Here is an 18,277-nt window from a genome sequence, read left to right on the forward strand (position 1 = left end):
TTTTACAAATGTTGCAGTGAAACTGTGTCTATGGCAGTGCATCAGAAATGCCACGTACCCTATTCTGTCTGAAGTTCTGCTTTTCTGAATGACATGTACTGACTTTGTGTCCATTCACTAAGCTGCTAATCTGACAGCGTTCATTAGCTTGAGTTTGTAGCTCTGAGCTCTGTAAGGCAGCATTGACCGGCGGAGTTTTGGGGGAAGTGACTGGTGAGAAATGAGCAAATCAGTCTGATACGGTCAAATTGTTGGCGTAGGCTGGCAGCTAATTCTGTATCTGTAACGAAGTCATTGCGCTTACGAAGATAGGTCAGCATTGGATTTCAGTACGGTCTTCTTGCAGTGGCTTGGCAGTCGTGCCCTTTAGGCTGGAGTCTCCTTGTTGTGTGCGTCTAACTTCTATTAACAGTAATGAGGATTTTGCTAGAGGGACAAATACTGGTCTGGTTCGACTTGCCTGTGGTTCTCGTGCTTGTTTCTTTTCAGGAAATTGCCTTTTTTCTTCTCTAAAAACTGTTGTCCTATGAGTGCATGTCATTAGATTTTGGAATATTACCCCATCTAGCCCATACAGCCCAAACCCTCATTTTGTGATGTTGGCAGTGGAGGGCCCTCAGCATCTGCCAGGGATGTTCTGAACCACCCCGATCAGACCTAGTATAAGAAGAAAATTACATTCACAGCTGAATAAAATAATAATCGTAATTATATTATATTAACATAATATGATAATAAATTATCAACATACTACCTCGGTAAATCCACGCTTACTATTTTTGAAGGTTCGCTATGTAAACAGTAATGATTTAACTGTAACATCAGCACCTAACAGTCACCCCTAAATCTGAGTTAGATCTAGCTTTCAGTTAAAAGAACAAGCTGACGAGGTACGGCATGAGCAGTGGAACTGGTGAAACCTTGCTTGCCTGCATAATATCTCCCCAGTCTCCCTCTGTCTTCGCCTCGCCAATACCCTCCTCTTCTCCTTGTGTCCCCAAACTGCTGGACTGGGGAGAGGCGATGCGGGATGTGTTGGGTCCTGAGGCATGTGTTGGTTGGCTAGATGATCCCTACCCGCGGGTTGGTGCTGTATTGTTAGGCTGCATTAAAGAGAGAACTTCAACTATCATGGCTTTTTCTTAATTTACCGAGATTTCTAAATAAGGAGAGTACAGTACTGGTTTTAGTCTTTAGAAAAAAAAAAAAAAAAAAAAGAAAAAAAAAGTGTCCTCCCACATAGAGAAATAACAACAATTTGTCAACTAAGTAACTTAAATATCAACTTCTTTTAGGGAGACAGTTCTATGAACCCTCATTCCTCATTGTAATCCGTCTCTTCAGGAAGATAAAGTGGTTGCTGAAGAAGCACACAAGATCATCTGCTTCCGATGAATATTACAAATGACTGAAAGAAACAAAGTTGGGTTTTAGGTTGACAGCCTACATGAGTTGCATTAAATACTCAGAATTTTGCTCTGGTCAAAATTTCCAGTCATAAATTACGGTCTTTGAAAAAAAATAATGAAGGCTTATGTAAGTTGAAGTCGAACTTCACTTAAAAATATAATCATGACACAAAGTTGGTCTGCATCCATGAGAAACAAAAGCAGTTGGTCTGACAAATTTTTGGCTTGTTTTAAGTTAATTGTAACATTGCCAGGCAAAGTTTATTGTCAAAGTGCTAAGACAATTCGAGTTTTCTGACCCATATCCTGTATTTTGCCTGAGGAAATGAGACTTACATGACCGTGTTGTGTGCCAGTCTTGGTGAGTTTTCATCTCCTTACCCAGCACTAGCTCCATTGTGTGTTTTTGGAGAAGGAAATGGGAGGAAGAGAAATCTGCCTGTTTTGGCAGGCTGTTTTGGCACGAGGGGTCACTTTGTGATAGAAGGTGGCCTTCAGTGTAGTACATTTGAATAATTTCTTACAAAGTAGGTTGTAATTCTCAGCTTTTCATAATCTGTGGCCTCTCCCTCCAAATGTGAATTGTCTTGTTAGTCAATCGTCTGTGTCTTGTGGCAATGAAAGTGCATTAATTGAAACAGAATACGACAGAAATGAAAAGGACAGTAAATGGAGCATGGAGGAATAGCTAGCTACTGGAAAGTAAATAACCTCGATTTTTTTGAAAGATTCCATTAGCCAATTAATGATGAGACCACTGGTTTTCTAGACATCTTGGGGAAAGGATTTGTGCAACATTGAAAACAATTACCCTGTTGCATAAAAATAAGAGATTCTTGGATGCATGCGCGTGTTTGTTGTGAGATGCGTATGTACTGGTAGCAAAGGAGCGCACGTAAAGAGATGCGAGTCTCGCTTCCCCGCAGCTTTCATTGCGTCTTCAGTATTTTGTCTGGCTTTCCCAGTATTTGCGTGCTGTCTGACACCAGTTTCGAGGTGCGGAGAAGAGTTACGTCTTCTCCAGTAAGGATGACGTAGACACCTAGTTCAGTCCTATGGACGCCTTCTTTGAGGTTAGGGCATGATAGGTTTAACTTGCTTTTTTGGCGTTAACCCCACGGTTTATACATGAAACTCCCTTGAAACTTATAGGAATTTCAGCATTATCATTCCTCGCATCATAAAACGGCAACACGCTGTGGTGGTATTTTTTTTTTATTTATTGTCACAGTGATTAGCCATTTGTAATTGCAGTAACATTCTAGACAGGGTATTTTAATGTGTGTAATTGCTGTTACAGGCTGTTTTTCTTAAGAGAAATGTAATCAAAGTCTAATTGCATTTTTGGATTGTGGGGAAATAATGAGCCACTCAGGCTTATGATTTTTGATCTCATCATAATCTCTTCATACAGTTGGAGCCTTTTAATTCACTTTTGAATTGTCAGAATTATTTAGCCCATGCACATGTAAGTATACCCTTGGTTTACTTTCTTTCCTTTTATATCCTTTAACACCATAAGCGTACTACAGCATGAAAAGCGTCAGCCACCTGCCATGGTCACCACGGACTCGTCTAAATTATCAGAAACATTTCTAAGGAGTGTAAAGATGCAAATGAGCTTTGCGTTTCTATGCCTGTATGTAAATTATTATTACTAGTTACCTTGAGGCTTCACGTTACCATGCCCTTCTATTTGTCCAATACGATCACCAAATAAAAAACAGCCAAAATTTTATTTGCGTGTGCAATTTGGACTAAAGAAATCTGGTTTCTGCCAACAGCAAGAAGGAGCAGAACTCTGTCCTAGGGAGTGTCAAGAATGAAACTTAAATATTGAAGCATGCAACTTCATAAAGACCTTGATAGAGTAGTTTTTCTCATGAATTTATTTCAGTATTTTGCTTAGCTACACACAATGGAGAGTCTTTTGGGACATGCTGTGAAAGCAGTCTGCAGTTCTGAAAACTGGTGGGTATTTTTGGGTAGTTCTGAAGACTCTTACTATATCCAGTGCCTTCACTGATCTTCAGGCACTCAGTTTTCATTTTGCAGTCTCAAAAGTCTGGTAACGCTGTATGGGAATATTCTGGTTATTGCTTCCTGATTTGCATCCACAGTGTATAAAATCCCTGAACTTACGAAGCTATAGGAAACATCAACTTAACATGCCATCTCCGGTATGTTTATGAAGCGATACAGTAACGTGACAGGCTTACATGCTTTCTTTTTAGTTTTTTCTTCTACTTTGCTCCTAATATTTTATTTAAGATAATCCTACAGAGGGCAGTAGAAGCCTGTGGGAAAAATGACACTTTTCCTTTGGATTGACTGTTAGATAATATGTCAGTAGGAAAAAAGCACTATTACACTTTGACCATTTCCACCTGAGATCAAAGCAAATGTTTATTATTCAGATTTATGCAGAAGGCAGTGCTGATAATGTCAGGTTTCTCCTAAGTAGGTAGTATTAGGAAAAAGAAAAAAAGAAGAATATATGCATACAGATTCATGCACTCAGATGGAATAAACGGGCGTTTTAGTAGCAGTATTCTTGCAAACTTACTTGATCCAAGTCTCGCAAGAGGGTTCTGAGAGCAAGATCCTGCTGACTCAGCTATAATCCTAGCTCTGCCTGTCTCGATTTCCAGGTATGGATATCCTGTATATAGGCCTATATAGTAAGAGTAAGAAAAGCATCTGGTCAATGCTCCTTTTCTTTTATTTCTTTCACATTTGGGGTAATCCCTTTTAACTTGGAACACAGCGTATATTTAATTTCTGTCTTTTAATATGTAAAGGGTAGTCACTGTATTCACAAGGCTGCACAGAGACAAGACAAGAGGCACACATGCCTTTAGGGGAATTTCTGTCTGGCAATAGGAATAAAATTCGTCACTACGAGAAGAATTAAACGTTGGAGAAGTTTGTCTGGAGAAGTGGCAGAATCTCCCTTGCAGGAGGATGGGGACCTGCAGATCCCAAAGAGACGGGGTCTCATTGCACTGATGGCTTTGCGTGCATCAGACCGGTACGGAGCCAGCAGTAAGGGGCAAATATTACTTGAGTCCAGCTCTGAGTTCTGGCTGGTATAAAATTACCACACTTAGATACCTTGAAATATTGTTTCCTTTTAAAATCTTTAAGTGTAGTCTAGTTAAACAGGAAGAGATATTAAGATATTTCAAAGGACAGTTATAATTTCTTTCCTATAACTTTTTAACTTTGTGTTATCGAAATAGGAATGACTACCAAGCAAGTAAAATATTAGCAAGGAAACGTAACCTCCACTCCACGAGCAAATCAGTCTTATTGGTGTATGGTTACATACACCAAATGCGTGCTAAAAATATCTGTACTTTATATGTAGGCAGTTATATTTATCGGTACGGTTCAAGGGGGCATGGCATATCTTGTCATAGCTTTAGTAGGAATGACTCTTCAAAGTTAAATCCATGTGGCTACAGTGAGATTTTTCGCAACCAGACATATAAGAATCCATCTAAGAAGGCCGCCGGGGGAGTCTCCAGGGTGCTTGTACGTTCCTATTGTCTCAATTAGCAGACATCAATTTAAAAGAAAAAAGAAAAAAAAAAACGGTTTTCCAGAGTTCATTTGCAAAGTAATCTTTTATTTTACTGATGTTCATGCAAACCACAGTTTTTCACGTCAACTTTACTGTGAAATCAATATTTATTTATTTATTTAAATGTCCCCTTGTGTAAAGAGTTGAAAATCCTAAATCTGGAACTGAACCACTTGAAATTTCTCCTCTTAATCTCTCAAATTCTTCACATTAAATCCTGCTTTGATATAAAAAATATGTGGGAATACACTCTTATGGCTGGGTTCCATGTGATACTGAGCTTGTCTTGAACTCAGGTCATTTAAAAGGGGCAGGTAAGGATTACGTCAAACCCCCAGGATCAATTTAAAAATTCTTCTTTAGAAATAGAGAGAAAAACTCTCATCCTTACGAGGAGCAAGATGAAACGTGTGGATGGTGAGATCAAAACTCAGAGTTCTTGTCGGTAGTATCTTGAAGGCTAGAATTTTCAGCGGTATTTGGGCTTTGAAAAAGAGGGATGCTGATAAAACATAGAGAAGAGCACTGCATAATTAGAGGTTTGGGAAAAACCCCTTTGCAGTTAGGTATTTAGAAGGTTAATTTATGTTCTTTATCTAAAAGAAAGGTTATCTACAAGATACTTGTACAGAGTGAGATTTATAGTAACAAGGATTTTTTTTTATGACCTCAATAGAAAGCACAGGAGTATCCATTTCTTTGGAATTTGAAATTAGCCCAATTCAGACCACAAACTGAATATAAATTTTAAGAATGAGGATGGTTAGCCATTGAAAGAGATTGAATCTGACATAACGCGTCAAAAATTAATATTTGCCCAGAGCTGATGTTCAGACAGAGGTTATAGATTTGGCTCAGAAATTACTGAGTGAAATTCTTTGAACTGTATTGTCATCAAGATCCACTCAGATGGTCCTAGTTGTTTTCTTGAATGAAAAATCTTTCATTTAAGTGCATGATAATGGAGGACAAGCCCTCTTCTGCACATAAAATCAGATTAAATATTTGGTGTTCTGAATCGCTGCGTTTGGCTCCTGTATCAAGTACAGGACGGTCAAGTGATGTTGCACAAGCTTCCTCACTGGAACCCGTCTGTTCTGCTTTTCCTCAGGCAGTTTTTTCCACTCCAAATAATTTAATAATAATAAACAGAGACAAAACCCAGGCTTTTGCCTTTGTGCCAAATAAAAGTATAAGAATTAAAAAAAAAAAAAAGTGAAAAAGCTCTGAATGTGAAGCATGATAGAAATTCTTGTTCGAGAGTTAACAATTTATTATATTTTTTACCCATTTATAGTAGTGTTCGGCGTAGAAGCCTGCATGAGGGCTGGACGAGGGGATTGAGTGCACCCTCAGTAAGTTTGCAGATGACACCAAGCGAGGTGGGAGTGTTGATCTGCTTGAGGGTAGGAAGGCTCTACAGAGGGACCTGGACAGGCTGGATCGATGGGCCAAGGCCAACTGTATGAGGTTTAATAAGGCCAAGTGCCGGGTCCTGCATTTCGGTCACAACAACCCCCAGCAATGCTACAGGCTTGGGGAAGAGTGGCTGGAAAGCTGCCCGGCAGAAAAGGACCTGGGGGTGCTGGTGGACGGCCAGCTTCACATGAGCCAGCAGTGTGCCCAGGTGGCCAAGAAGGCCAACAGCATTCTGGCTTGTATCAGGAATAGCGTGGCCAGCAGGAGCAAGGAAGTGATGGTGCCTCTGTACTCGGCACTGGTGAGGCCTCACCTCGAGTGCTGTGTCCAGTTCTGGGCCCCTCTGTACAAGAGGGACATTGAGGTGCTGGAGCGTATCCAGAGGAGAGCTACCAGGCTGGTGAGGGGTCTGGAGACCAGGTCATATGAGGAGAGGCTGAGGGAGCTGGGCATGTTTAGCCTGGAGAAGAGGAGGCTGAGGGGAGACCTCATTGCCCTCTACAACTCCCTGAAAGGAGGCTGGAGAGAGGTGGGTGTTGGCCTCTTCTCCCAGGTGAATAATGACAGGACCAGAGGAAATGGTCTGAAGTTGCGGCAGGGGAGGTTTAGGTTAGATATTAGGAAGAATTACTTTACCGAAAGAGTGGTCAGGCACTGGGACAGCCTGCCCAGGGCAGGGGTTGAGTCACCATCCCTAGAGGTGTTTAAGAAACGTCTAGATGTGGCACTTCAGGGCATGCTCTAGTGGCAGAGATTGTAGGTTGGTTGTTTGTGGGGGATTTTTTGGGTTGGTTTTTTTTTTTCGTGTGTGTGTGGTTAGACTCGATGATCTCAAAGGTCCTTTCCAACCATGAAGATTCTATGAGCGAGTGAAGGCTTTTTCTGGCTGCAGGTAGAGGGAGAGTTGTCATGACAGCGGAGCTGAGACGTTGGGTTCGATTCCTGTGGCGTTGAGCCAGTGAGACTCGGGGCTGGCAGAAGGTGACAGGGGTGGCTGAGCAGTCAGCCTCTTCCAAGTGGAAGCTCTATACATGGCCAGCCTCTTCCAGTGCTCAGTGCCACCTCGTCTTCCCCTTTTCCTGGCCAAAGAAAAAAACATTCATTTTGATATTTAATAGTTGAAATGATGAGGATAAATATATTTAAAGCAAACAAACCCACTAGCTGTTTCTAGTCAGTGATCATCAAGTTGTCAGCTACGGTGTGAACATTTCAGGGCCGGGCGTGCTAATGACCTACCCGGGCTGATGGGAACTCATTTTAAATTACTGTTGTCCTCTGGAAGAAACAACTTTAAATAAACAAATTTTATTGTCCCCAATTCAGACCAGCTCAATTTGTATCTACAGCCCATTAACTACCTTATAAAATTTTCATAGGATTTTCAGGAGTGTTGGTAATTCAGTCTCTTTGGGCCTAAAATAGCAGTTGTATTCTGTGGTTTTGTCCATTTTAGTTATCGGGCTAGAGGAGTTATTAGGCAGGATTGTTTGGCTGAATACGAAGAGTTAAAATAAAGGCAGGTTTTGGTCTTGCAGGCAGCTTACTGCAGAGCCTGTGCTGGTCAACTTCTTGCTTTTTAAGCATAGAGGAAAGATTGTTTACTGGCATCATACTGAATAACTCCAGTTCTTGAGGTTCATCAAGGTCTACAGTCAATTACTCTCATATTCAGAAACTATCTCAAAGTAGCAAAGGGCACTTTTTGGAGAGCCCAATGTGCACTCTTTGTTTAAAACAATGCGAAAAGCGCTTGTGGTGTCCTCCTGGTCTATTTAAAAAGTCATTGTAATGTTGGTAGCTCGTAGAAGCTACCAACAATATAACAACATATTATAACAGTTGTTAACATATATTATAATTATAACGTATATGTGTGTGTGTATATATAACAGTTGTTATAAGTAGTCTCGGCATTTTGAATGATATCTTTTACTAATCAAAGACTCAATAGTCCTGAAGTGTTCAGGTGCGTGGTATCTTATAGAAGAAAGAGCTAATACAAACCCACAAAGTTAATTTGCGACGGAGAGGACTCCCTGTTTTTACGGTGCCCCCTGTCGAGTCGGTCACTGCAACATCTGGTGGCACACAGGCGTGTTGCTAAATAAGACAGAAAGGTGAAATCAAGCCTGGTATCTCGACCGATGTCCTTTATAGGCCGTATGCTGCTGTGATCTCCGACTGAGAGCTCCGATACACCTCAGCTGATATTGAAAAGGCATCGACCCTTTTGGAACAAACTGTCAGATCATCACTGAAATTGGTTTTAACTGTGCCAATGGACGGGGGCTGAGCCCAGCTCTGCCAGGGTAGGGGTGAGGTGGAATGAGGAAGGCTTTTGAAACCAGCAGCAGCAGAAAGATTTAACAGTTCACTAGAGACTAGCAAAAATAAGCAGAGTTCCTGAGGTGGAGAGAGTCCTGTCCATATCGATGAACAGTGTATGGATGTCAGAAAGCTGGGAAGTTATTTTATGGAATGCAACAGTTGGCTCATGCAACAGATAGCAGTAAGTTACAGATATTTTTTTTTTTATTTTTATTTTTTGGCAGTTATAACTTTCTTCACGACTGAAAATTCCGTCCGTGTAGATTTTGAAAAAATTTCCTTCGTTTGACTTCTTGGAGCTGTTGCTTTCACTCCTGTTCAAAATCCAACTCATTTTTGGTTTTCTTTTCAGGTTTCTCTTTCTTTAGAACATTGAATGAATCTCCTTTGGAAGCGTTGACTTGATAAGAGTGTGCAAAAGTCACTCAGGCTAAAAGGGCTGCAAAAGTGGAAAAGGTTTTACTTTTTTAAAGAGGCGGAATTCCATAAAGTTTGAAACCAATTTACCCACGCTTTCAGATTTTCCCTAGGAAATAAATGTGCTTGGCTCAACAAAGTAAGAGTACGATAATTTTAAAAATTTCAGGCATTCCGCCCTTTAAAAATATGCAGGTGTTTCATGTAGGTCAGGTATGAAGCCAACAGCACATTCTGCTTCGAGTTTAGGATGCTGCCTCTGTGCTCACCTGTGCTGGCAGTCAAGGGACGCTCTCTGTCCTGACCGACTGAGGGTTTTCCCTGTAAGTCAGACTGATGATAAAATAAGTCTACATGATTTGTCTCGACAAATCCGTGACTGAAATAGTTGGTATTTTCTATCATTCCGCTGTACGCACTACCAAAAAGCAGATGCTGGAGTAACCCTATTAGTTTTCTAAACATAACTTGCTTTGAAGGTATTTACTAAATGTTCAGTATGATTTATTTTTTCCTGAATGTAGTACAGCGATCATGAATTCGATGTGGCAAGAGAAAAAATAAAAACAGAGGGAGAAAAGGAGGAGTGTAGGATAATGTGAAAGATACCCTGAGAAACCTGGTGGTTTGATTCGTATTTTTATTCCTGGGAGAATCTCTAGGTTTTTGTTTGTCCCGTAGTCTAAAACAACTTCTGATATCCGTACGCAAATTGGAGTCATAATTTTGCAGTGTAGGTATGCCTTCCGATTTTAAATCCATTTAAAGAACTGTGTCTAAAATTGTGACAACTTGGCAGCATACCTTGTGTATTTATAGAATTGCGTCTGTAAATGACCAGGGGAGTCTGTGCTCCAACTCTGAAGCAAGATCAGCTGTCCCTATGCCTGGGAGGTGTTCACTGGTGTTCTGAAATGCCTCGTGACAGGGTCTTGATGACCTCCTTAAGTGTATCCGTTCCAGTGCCCATTTGGTCTTAAAGGTAGCTTGGTAAAAAAAAAAGGGATTCTGCTTGGCTAAAAATTAAGCATGTTGTTGCTCTTCCTTGATCTCTGTCCTGTTTATAACAGTCTTCATACGTTTGAAGGCTTCCAGTGTCTCCCCTCAGTCTTCTCTCTTCTTGTAGGTTCTTTGTGATAAATCTATTCTGTGTCCTGATGATCTCTTCTGGCCTCTTTTCAGTCTGTCAGTCTCTTTTGGAGAGGTGCTGGGGCTGGACACGGCGCTCCAGCTGATGCCGTGCTCTAGTGCCGAGTAGGGCAGAATAGTTACGTTCTCTGTCTTATATATGATACTCATAATGCATTCCTGAATGACATTAGTTTTTCCTTAGTGTCACCTTGTAGAGGTGTGCAGTTGTGGTCTACTGTAACTCCTATTTCTTTTCTGCAGTACGATTGCACAGCTGATTGTGGGAACTTCTGTATTTAGGCATTCGATTTCTCCTTTCTAAGCACAGAACTTTCCACTCAACTTGGATTAATGTAATCTTATTGGCTTACTCTGTTTCTCCAATTTATCAAATGTATTAATGCTTCTATATTCCCCAAACATAAGGTTGGCTTATGTCATAAGGTGACCCTCATGAGAGTCGTTATCGTCAAACAAAATACTCATCTTTGGGCAATTGAGATATCTATATTTATGTGTCTCCTGGCGTATTGCTTACATCCTTTCACTTTTTTAATCAAAATTTTTTTTTTTTTTGAAAGATTGGCTCATCTTAGTGAATCTTTAGCAACATATTTATGTTAGGTGTGTGCTCATAAAAGAGCTTAAAGACTGTCAGAATATAACGAGCAGTATGGCACGTTTATAGGACATGATACAAGTATGCAGTAAATCATATTCGTGCTTAATTTTACTGTTCAACTGGCTGAATTTGGCATTTAAAAATATGTCTGCTTTTAGCTAAACAAAGGCCAGCTGAAGGCTTAATAGTGGCTGAAGGTGGAGCTTTACAAGACCACAGAACTTCGCCATAGTGGGTATAAGTTTTAGGAATACCTAAAACAAGTCCAAAATATATTTAAATAAGGTTTTTGGAAAAAAAAAGCGTTAAAAAATTAGCCAATGACATGTTCTTAACTGTACGGTTCATGAGGATAAAAATCTTGAGCTTTGAAGTAAAACATAACCTTGAGAAGCAGCATCTTGCCCGGTGTACATCTGCATAGCTGTGTTGGAAACAGTAGAACCATGTTAATTTATACCAGCTGAAGAGCTTGGCCCAGCGTTTCATGGCCTTTACAGTTCCTAGATGTTTCCTTTTTAAAATAAGTATTTACAATTTCTTGTAAATGTATTGCTGGGTGAATTGTGACAGAAAAACAGCCATGGAAACAAAAGTTCACTATTAAATCATAGGAAAGCAAACAGCGGTGGTGCTACGTCCGAGACTTCTGTAAGAGCAAACATCTTGCTACCACCACACCTGTAGAAGCCTCCTCCTCTCCTTGGGTAAGAGCATCATCCAGCCTCTCTGGTCCTTTCCACTTGTGGCTTCTCTACTGAGCCTTTTGCCTGTTCCTTGTCTATAATCAAATATGCCTAAAGAATCTGTGGCTGGCGACAGAGAACTGCCACCACCTCTGAAGTGGCTGATGAGCAGAAAGCCATGGCCCAGCCCTTCATTACTGTCATGAATAGTAGACAGTTACCTGCGTGTCGGCCTTGTTTGGAGGATCTGCTGCTACAGATGGCAGTTTCATTGACCAGAGAGAGGAAATGAAGACAACCCTGCTACGAAGAGTAGTATGTGTCTGTCAGCTGGTTTTGATATAAAAATGTAATAGATTTCCACATATTTATGTATGTTCATACATAGGTGTAAATATAGATGATGGTAAAGTGTTGGTATTTCTGTATGGTTTGGTTCGACTCCTCTGTTTAAACACAGAATATTGTTTCTTGAGGGTGCATTGGTATTCACCACTTTACTGTCTATGTCTCGGCAGTTGTGTGACTTCTCACTGAGCAGAATAAGACACCTCTGAGTTAAAAAGTAGTTTAGCTTGGCGTATTGACTTATCAGTGGGAATTTTCTTAGATATTTTTTTCCTCTTTCCTGTGCCTTCTCTGTTAAAAGTCTGCGTCCATTTCTACATCCATGGTCATTCCAAGCCCAGATTAGAGCCACTACTAATAATCAAAATAGGCCAATGGGCAATATATTCCCTAAGTGCAATTCTCAGACGTGTGGATATGCCGTATTTCATATAATCTGCCTGTAGGATAGAAGTTTCAGATGAAGGCTACTAAATATATGTATTGTCCACTCCAACTATATCTAAAACCTAATCAATGACTCCTTGCCTGGCACTCATTAATGCTTTCGAATGACTCTGTTATGAGAAATCTTGGGAGATTTGATTGTACAAATAATGAGAAGAAAATGAAGAGTAATGAACAAGAATGGTATTTGTTTAGTATTAAATGGCCAGCGTAACTTGTTCTGAATGGCACAGAACTCGGTTTCATTATTTTTATGGTCATCTAACCAGTATGTGGTCGATAGAGGTCCCTCCAACCTCTTTCTTAGGCAGTCATGTGGACAGCATTTTGAATTTTACAGTAACTAAACAAAAACAACAAGGAATTCAAGTGTCTTAGTCGGTTAGGTCAAGACAATGAGAAAAGGATCGTCTGTGCTCCAGTTTTATTTCCCTTCACCTCAGCAAAAACGCCGAGTCTTGGCCGCGTGAAGCAGTCAACAGCAGAACTGTTGTTTCATATACTGGAGCTCTGTGAGCGGAGGGGGCTTTACAGAAGTGTGGAAGTTGAGTTTCTGACATATCCACGGACTTCGGTACGGGTTTTCAGAGGTACAACGCATTTCTGTGCACTCATGGAACTGCTGTTGAAGCTGCAGAATTTACAACACTGAGCTTGACGAAGTAGATACAATGGAAGGAAAGATAAATATCCTGGAGTAAAGGTAATTTTCGTCTCGGGTTACAATAAATTAAATCGCCCCTAAAGGGAAGGACAGCGGACAGAAGTTGAAGGAACCAATTCTGCTCAGCTTGGTGAAGGTTTTGTCCTCAGCACAGCAAAATGTTTCCTATCTTGGCTTTTCTCAGGTTATACAGAATTTTCTTACCTGGCAAGCTCTGCTTTAAGGAAACATTTTTGTTACTTTTTCTTGTGGTCCAGAGTAGAAGGGACAACACAAAGCTTCAGTCATCTTGCGGGTGGAGGCCATGCCTCTTGCCCACCCGGAGTCGGTAAATCAGCCAGTCCCTTCCACCCCGCTGTAGTTCCCTCGGGTCAACAGCGTTACAATCGAAATAGAAACTTCTGTGGGCCAGAAGAGTTGTGCTTATTTTGAGGGAGGGCTTTGTGCCAGGTTGCTCTTGTTGGGAACGTTCTGCTCTACCTGCTTGTGGTTTGGATTATGGAAAGATTGTGATTTTTATAGTCAGCTCCTGGCAGAAATGCAGGCGTTTCCATACTTCGGGGGTTTGCTGAGCACGATAAATCACTACTGAATAAGAGAATAGCTCAGCTAAAAAGCTTTTCTCTGTAGAACCCTTATTTGTAGTACTTTGGAGGAGAGTCTTCTGGTGGGTGGATGGGAAGGGTCAAGACTCACCAGTTATTCCTCTAGATGGGAAATGATGAAACCGCCACAGTGGTTTCTGCTGTTCTGACACTATAATGTCATAGAGCAGATCTGCTTTTACTTCCTAAATTAGAATTTGGTTGTGGATTTGCTTTTAACTCGGTTATCTAATCTATGGGCTGGACTAAAAGATATTTCTCTTCATGAGAGCTTCTTATTTTTCCCATAGCTGTGAAATAAAAGATGACAGCTTGTTCGTTCTAAAATGAATAAAAATGCTGTTAAGTTCTTGACCCTCCTAAGGAGAAGTAACTATGAGAACATCCTTTGTGTTGCCTTTCATGCTTGTAATGATTGGTTTTGAGAGTCTTCAGTTATAGCAAAGCAAAGTCCCCTTGCTTAGAGTGAATATGATAAATGATGGGAAATTGCATATATTTTCTCTTGACCTTTTTATAACGTAAGCTCTCAAAGGCTTCAGTGGAAGAATTAAATCATAAGCCTTTAGACTTCCCCCCCCCCCATCACAAATGGGTGAGTTTGCGGATGCAGTTAAGACTTTGCAGGAGCAGCTGAAATCAGATTTACCCATGCTACAGTGCGTATTGGCATTGGAACTAGACCACCAACATCTTTTTTAACAGGAACGCTAGGAACAAAATAGATTTCAGGCCAAGATTTGACTTTGAAAAGAGGAAAGCGATCATTATTTATTGTAGACTGCAGCTTGGGTTTGAAAACATTTCTTTTATAGTCAGTTTTAGTTAATGCAGGTTGCTGAAGAAAGAAAATATCTCCCTCACAAAGGAACACATGGGAAATAATAAGCTTATTAATCGAATGCATGAAACCTGCTCTCCTTTTCATGAAAGAAGGGCCTATGCTACGCTGAATAAAACTTTCCCCTTTGCATGCTGATGTGTTATCCACGTATTGATGTTACTGCTTCATTAGGAAACCTAGCGTTTGAATCTACATTCTGGCAGCAGTACCCCTTTCCTTTACCAAGATTGGTCTGAGGAGGACAAGAGCCAGCAGACTTGTTTGTAAGAGAGAAGCAGAGAATCTTAAAAAGACAGCAGTTTTCTTAAGCTGAGGCCGTTTTTTATGAGCGTGTTTTATGGTGGACTTTTTATTTCTTGCATGAACTTTGCATGGTGCAATGTAACAAAAACTTGAGGGCTTTGAATTTCCAGTTTCACTGTATTTGACCCGAGTATGAATCAAAATCCACTGTACTTGTGTAAGAAAATATCTTCTTTCCTTTCCCAAAGTGTATCTGCTTAACATGTATATTTAAGGGTTTCTAAATATTTCTCATTGATATCGGGTGCGTAGCATCTGACATTCGCAGAATTCACTTCCTGGAAAATGTTAGGTTAGAGACTCTGAGAATTACATTACCATCCCCATATGTTCATTTTTTTAAATGTTACAGTCATAGTATTGTTGTCCTAATTCTGATTTCCCTGACATGTCTGTAAATGAGGAGCAACTCCGTAAATGGAGTTACATTGTACTCATCCTACGCCACTGGCAACGGAAGCACAATTAAGTTCCAAAAAGGAGGCTGTATGTGGGGGAGTTGGGGACAAAGCAAACGCTGTGTTTAAAAACAAACTGAAAAAAGTGTATTTTGTTCAGTGACCAAACAGGATTAAAAAAAAAAATTAAAATCCTGAAAACATTCGAAGAAAGGGGAAATGAAAAAGTTCTGGATTTTGTTGGGAAATAAATTTTGAGCAATGCTTTTGGATTTGGAAGACAAGCCCTTTCACTTGATCCAAGCAAAGCCTTTTGCCCAAAAGTCTGTGGACTGGAGCACTCACCTGGCCTGTTAGGATGAAGGTGACAACCCAAGTGAACCAATACCTTCCATTCACTTCCAGGAAACCATTGTAGAGCTTGTAGGAAGCCTGTTTTGATATGGGCTGATTTCTGCTCCCACAGCTGATCTGCAGTGTGTTAACAGCTAGCTCAGTGTTTTGAGAGCACAGAATGAGAGAATGGTTAGAGTTGGAAGGGACCAAAGATGATGTAGTTCCAACCAAGCCCTAGGCAGGGACACCTCCCACCAGCCCAGGCTGCTCCAAGCCCCGTCCAACCTGGCCCTGAACCCCTCCAGGGATGGGGCAGCCACAGCTTCTCTGGGCAACCTGGGCCAGGGGCTCACCACTCTCAAAGCGAAAAATTTCTTTCTGATATCTAATCTAAATCTCCCCTCTTCCAGTTTAAAACCGTTACCCCTCATCCTGTCTCTCCACTCCCTGATAGAGTCCCTCCCCAGCTTTCCTGTAGGCCCTCTTTAGGTGCTGGAAGGCTGCATCCAGATGGAGCCAGGCTTCAGAGCTGGGTTATGGACGACAGCCTGGTTCTCGGGTGTCCCCTATCTCAGGTGTGTGCCTCAGGCTGTGGGTCACGGCTCATGCAAGGACCCTGCGTAGGCTCTGAGTCCTGGTTGAGTGCAGGATGGCTTTGTTCAGACTGATACACACGTTGCCTGTATTTTTTTTTTTTTTCAAACTGCTGTTAAGAACCTGTTTGAGAAGAATGCAGGTTTCTTTTCCAAGTCTGTTCAGTTGGCTCCATGCTCAGGCTGAGCGCAGTTTCACCCCGAACTGGGTTTGTGTTGCTGTGTATGTTGTACTAACCGAGTGTGCAACCAGCACTCCTACTTTGTAGCTGCATCCCTTAACAGTAATTTTCAATTTGTCACCCTTAGATTGTCCCAGTCCCATTACTCCTTGCAACTCAGCGTTCCTGAGAAAGTAAAGAATTCCCTGCCCGTATTGATTAGTACGTCAGGTTCATCCCTGGTCCCAGCTGTAAATTCATGCGAGGCGCGTTCATGGGTCACAGACAGCTCTGATGATTTATGGGCATGGGTACACCTTGCGCTGAATTTTTTTTTTTAGCATGATTAGGCCAGAATGCATTTAGATTAGGAACTTGTGTTGAAAGTACCGTGAATCTCCGGTTTCTGTAGAAGTATCCCGATGTCGAGATGGGCAATTATTATTTTTTAAGAGAAGCTAAACAAATTAATCGTAAATGATGCACAATTGGGATTTTTGTGGAGCTTTCAGTACGTTGCTGGGCGTCCTCTGTGGAAGGCAGGCTGAGACAAAGGCTTGCTTGTTCTGAGCGCACAAAAGGAGCGTGGTGCGGTGTTGCAAAGGGAAGTAGATTTTGATGGGTAGGAGGACTTCAGGAAATAAAAATAATAATAAAACAGCAGTGTATGGGAAGAGGCGTGATGGAAAAAGCCATGGTGCACAGCTTTTGAAAGCAGAGGGAGTAACATTTCCAACAGCTTCTGAAGTAGCTGTGACCTTCCTCCATCTCTTGCCCACGGGCAGGGCGCTGTGGTGGTGGGTGATTGCTTCCCCTTGCACTGGGGGTCACTGCCAGCCCGACGCTACCGCGTCTTCAGCCCTCCTCAACCCATCAGGTTGAATTTAGCAGGCTTGAGCAGAGCAAGTCCAGGTGGCATTGCTGGTTGAGACATTTGGTGGCTTGATTTTCCTTCTGTACCGGAGTCAACCAGGGGTAGCGCCCTGGAAGTCAGCAGACTGGCACTAGTTTAAAAGAAGTACGATTCCTTTCCGTGTCTGTAATCTGGCTCTTGTCTCCTTCCAGCTCTGTGTGGGTAGTTTGCCATAGGAAAAGGACTAGCAAGACCGGCCAATAGAATAAATTATTGGTTAATAACAGAGTCCTGGAAATCTTCTGACTTCAGTAATATTTTTAAAAGCATCGTTAATTCCTGCTATCCCACTTTGTCCATAACCACGTGAAATGACTGAGTTTATTATTAAGGAGTCTCTAATGCTCTTAGAAACCCGATTCTACGTTAAGTCAGGAAGATGTATGTGCTTTAAATCTTTAGTAGATCTGGTTTGGATCAGAGGAGGGAGGTTAACAGAGCCGTATCTTCACTGAGCAGCTGAAAGTGAAGTAAAACAGTCCCTGTGTGGTTGCAGCGGCTCATGATTTACAGGGCTGAATTCACAGGGCTGCTCCTGCTGCCGAAAACGCACGCTCTCAACCGCTGTTGATTTTTGAATTAAAAAAATGCAGCTCTGTACACAGTTTACTTTATTGCTAGAGGGCAGGGAAATATAGGTAAGAGCCGTTAATCCCCAGCAGGCTGCTGGGCAGGCGAACAGACGCAGATGACAAAAGTTAATTGGAAACATGAGCAGTTTAACAGAAAACATATTTGTGATAATTGAGAGAGTAACGTCTCCAGAAAGGAAACTCTGCAAAGAGAAACTTCAGAGGAGAAGCGGCCACTGGTAGGTGAGTGTGATTTCTCAAGCTCTCTCTAAGCTCTGAACTAATTTCTTAACAGGAACAAATAACATTAATAAGCACTAACTAAATAAAAGATTTGCTTTCTCTGGGCGGGGGGAGGGCTGTGCAGTTACGGCCACTAGTTTCTCTTACAGCTGGATTAAGATATGTGGTAATACTTAATTTAGCTTCGTTGCATAAGGACACAATTGGGTTTATTTTTGTACATGGAGTTTTGTACTACCTTTTGCATAT

At 41.4% G+C, this 18,277-nt stretch overlaps 1 protein-coding gene across 6 annotated transcripts in view; it reads left to right on the top strand.

The window, feature by feature from the left end:
• The window catches only part of NAV2 (neuron navigator 2), a 434,285-nt gene that overhangs the window by 298,625 nt on the left and 117,383 nt on the right, over positions 1-18,277 (top strand). The window lies entirely within an intron of this gene.

The sequence above is a fragment of the Rissa tridactyla genome, chromosome 4 (assembly GCF_028500815.1).
Source record: "Rissa tridactyla isolate bRisTri1 chromosome 4, bRisTri1.patW.cur.20221130, whole genome shotgun sequence".
Classification (NCBI taxonomy): Eukaryota; Metazoa; Chordata; class Aves; order Charadriiformes; family Laridae; genus Rissa; species Rissa tridactyla.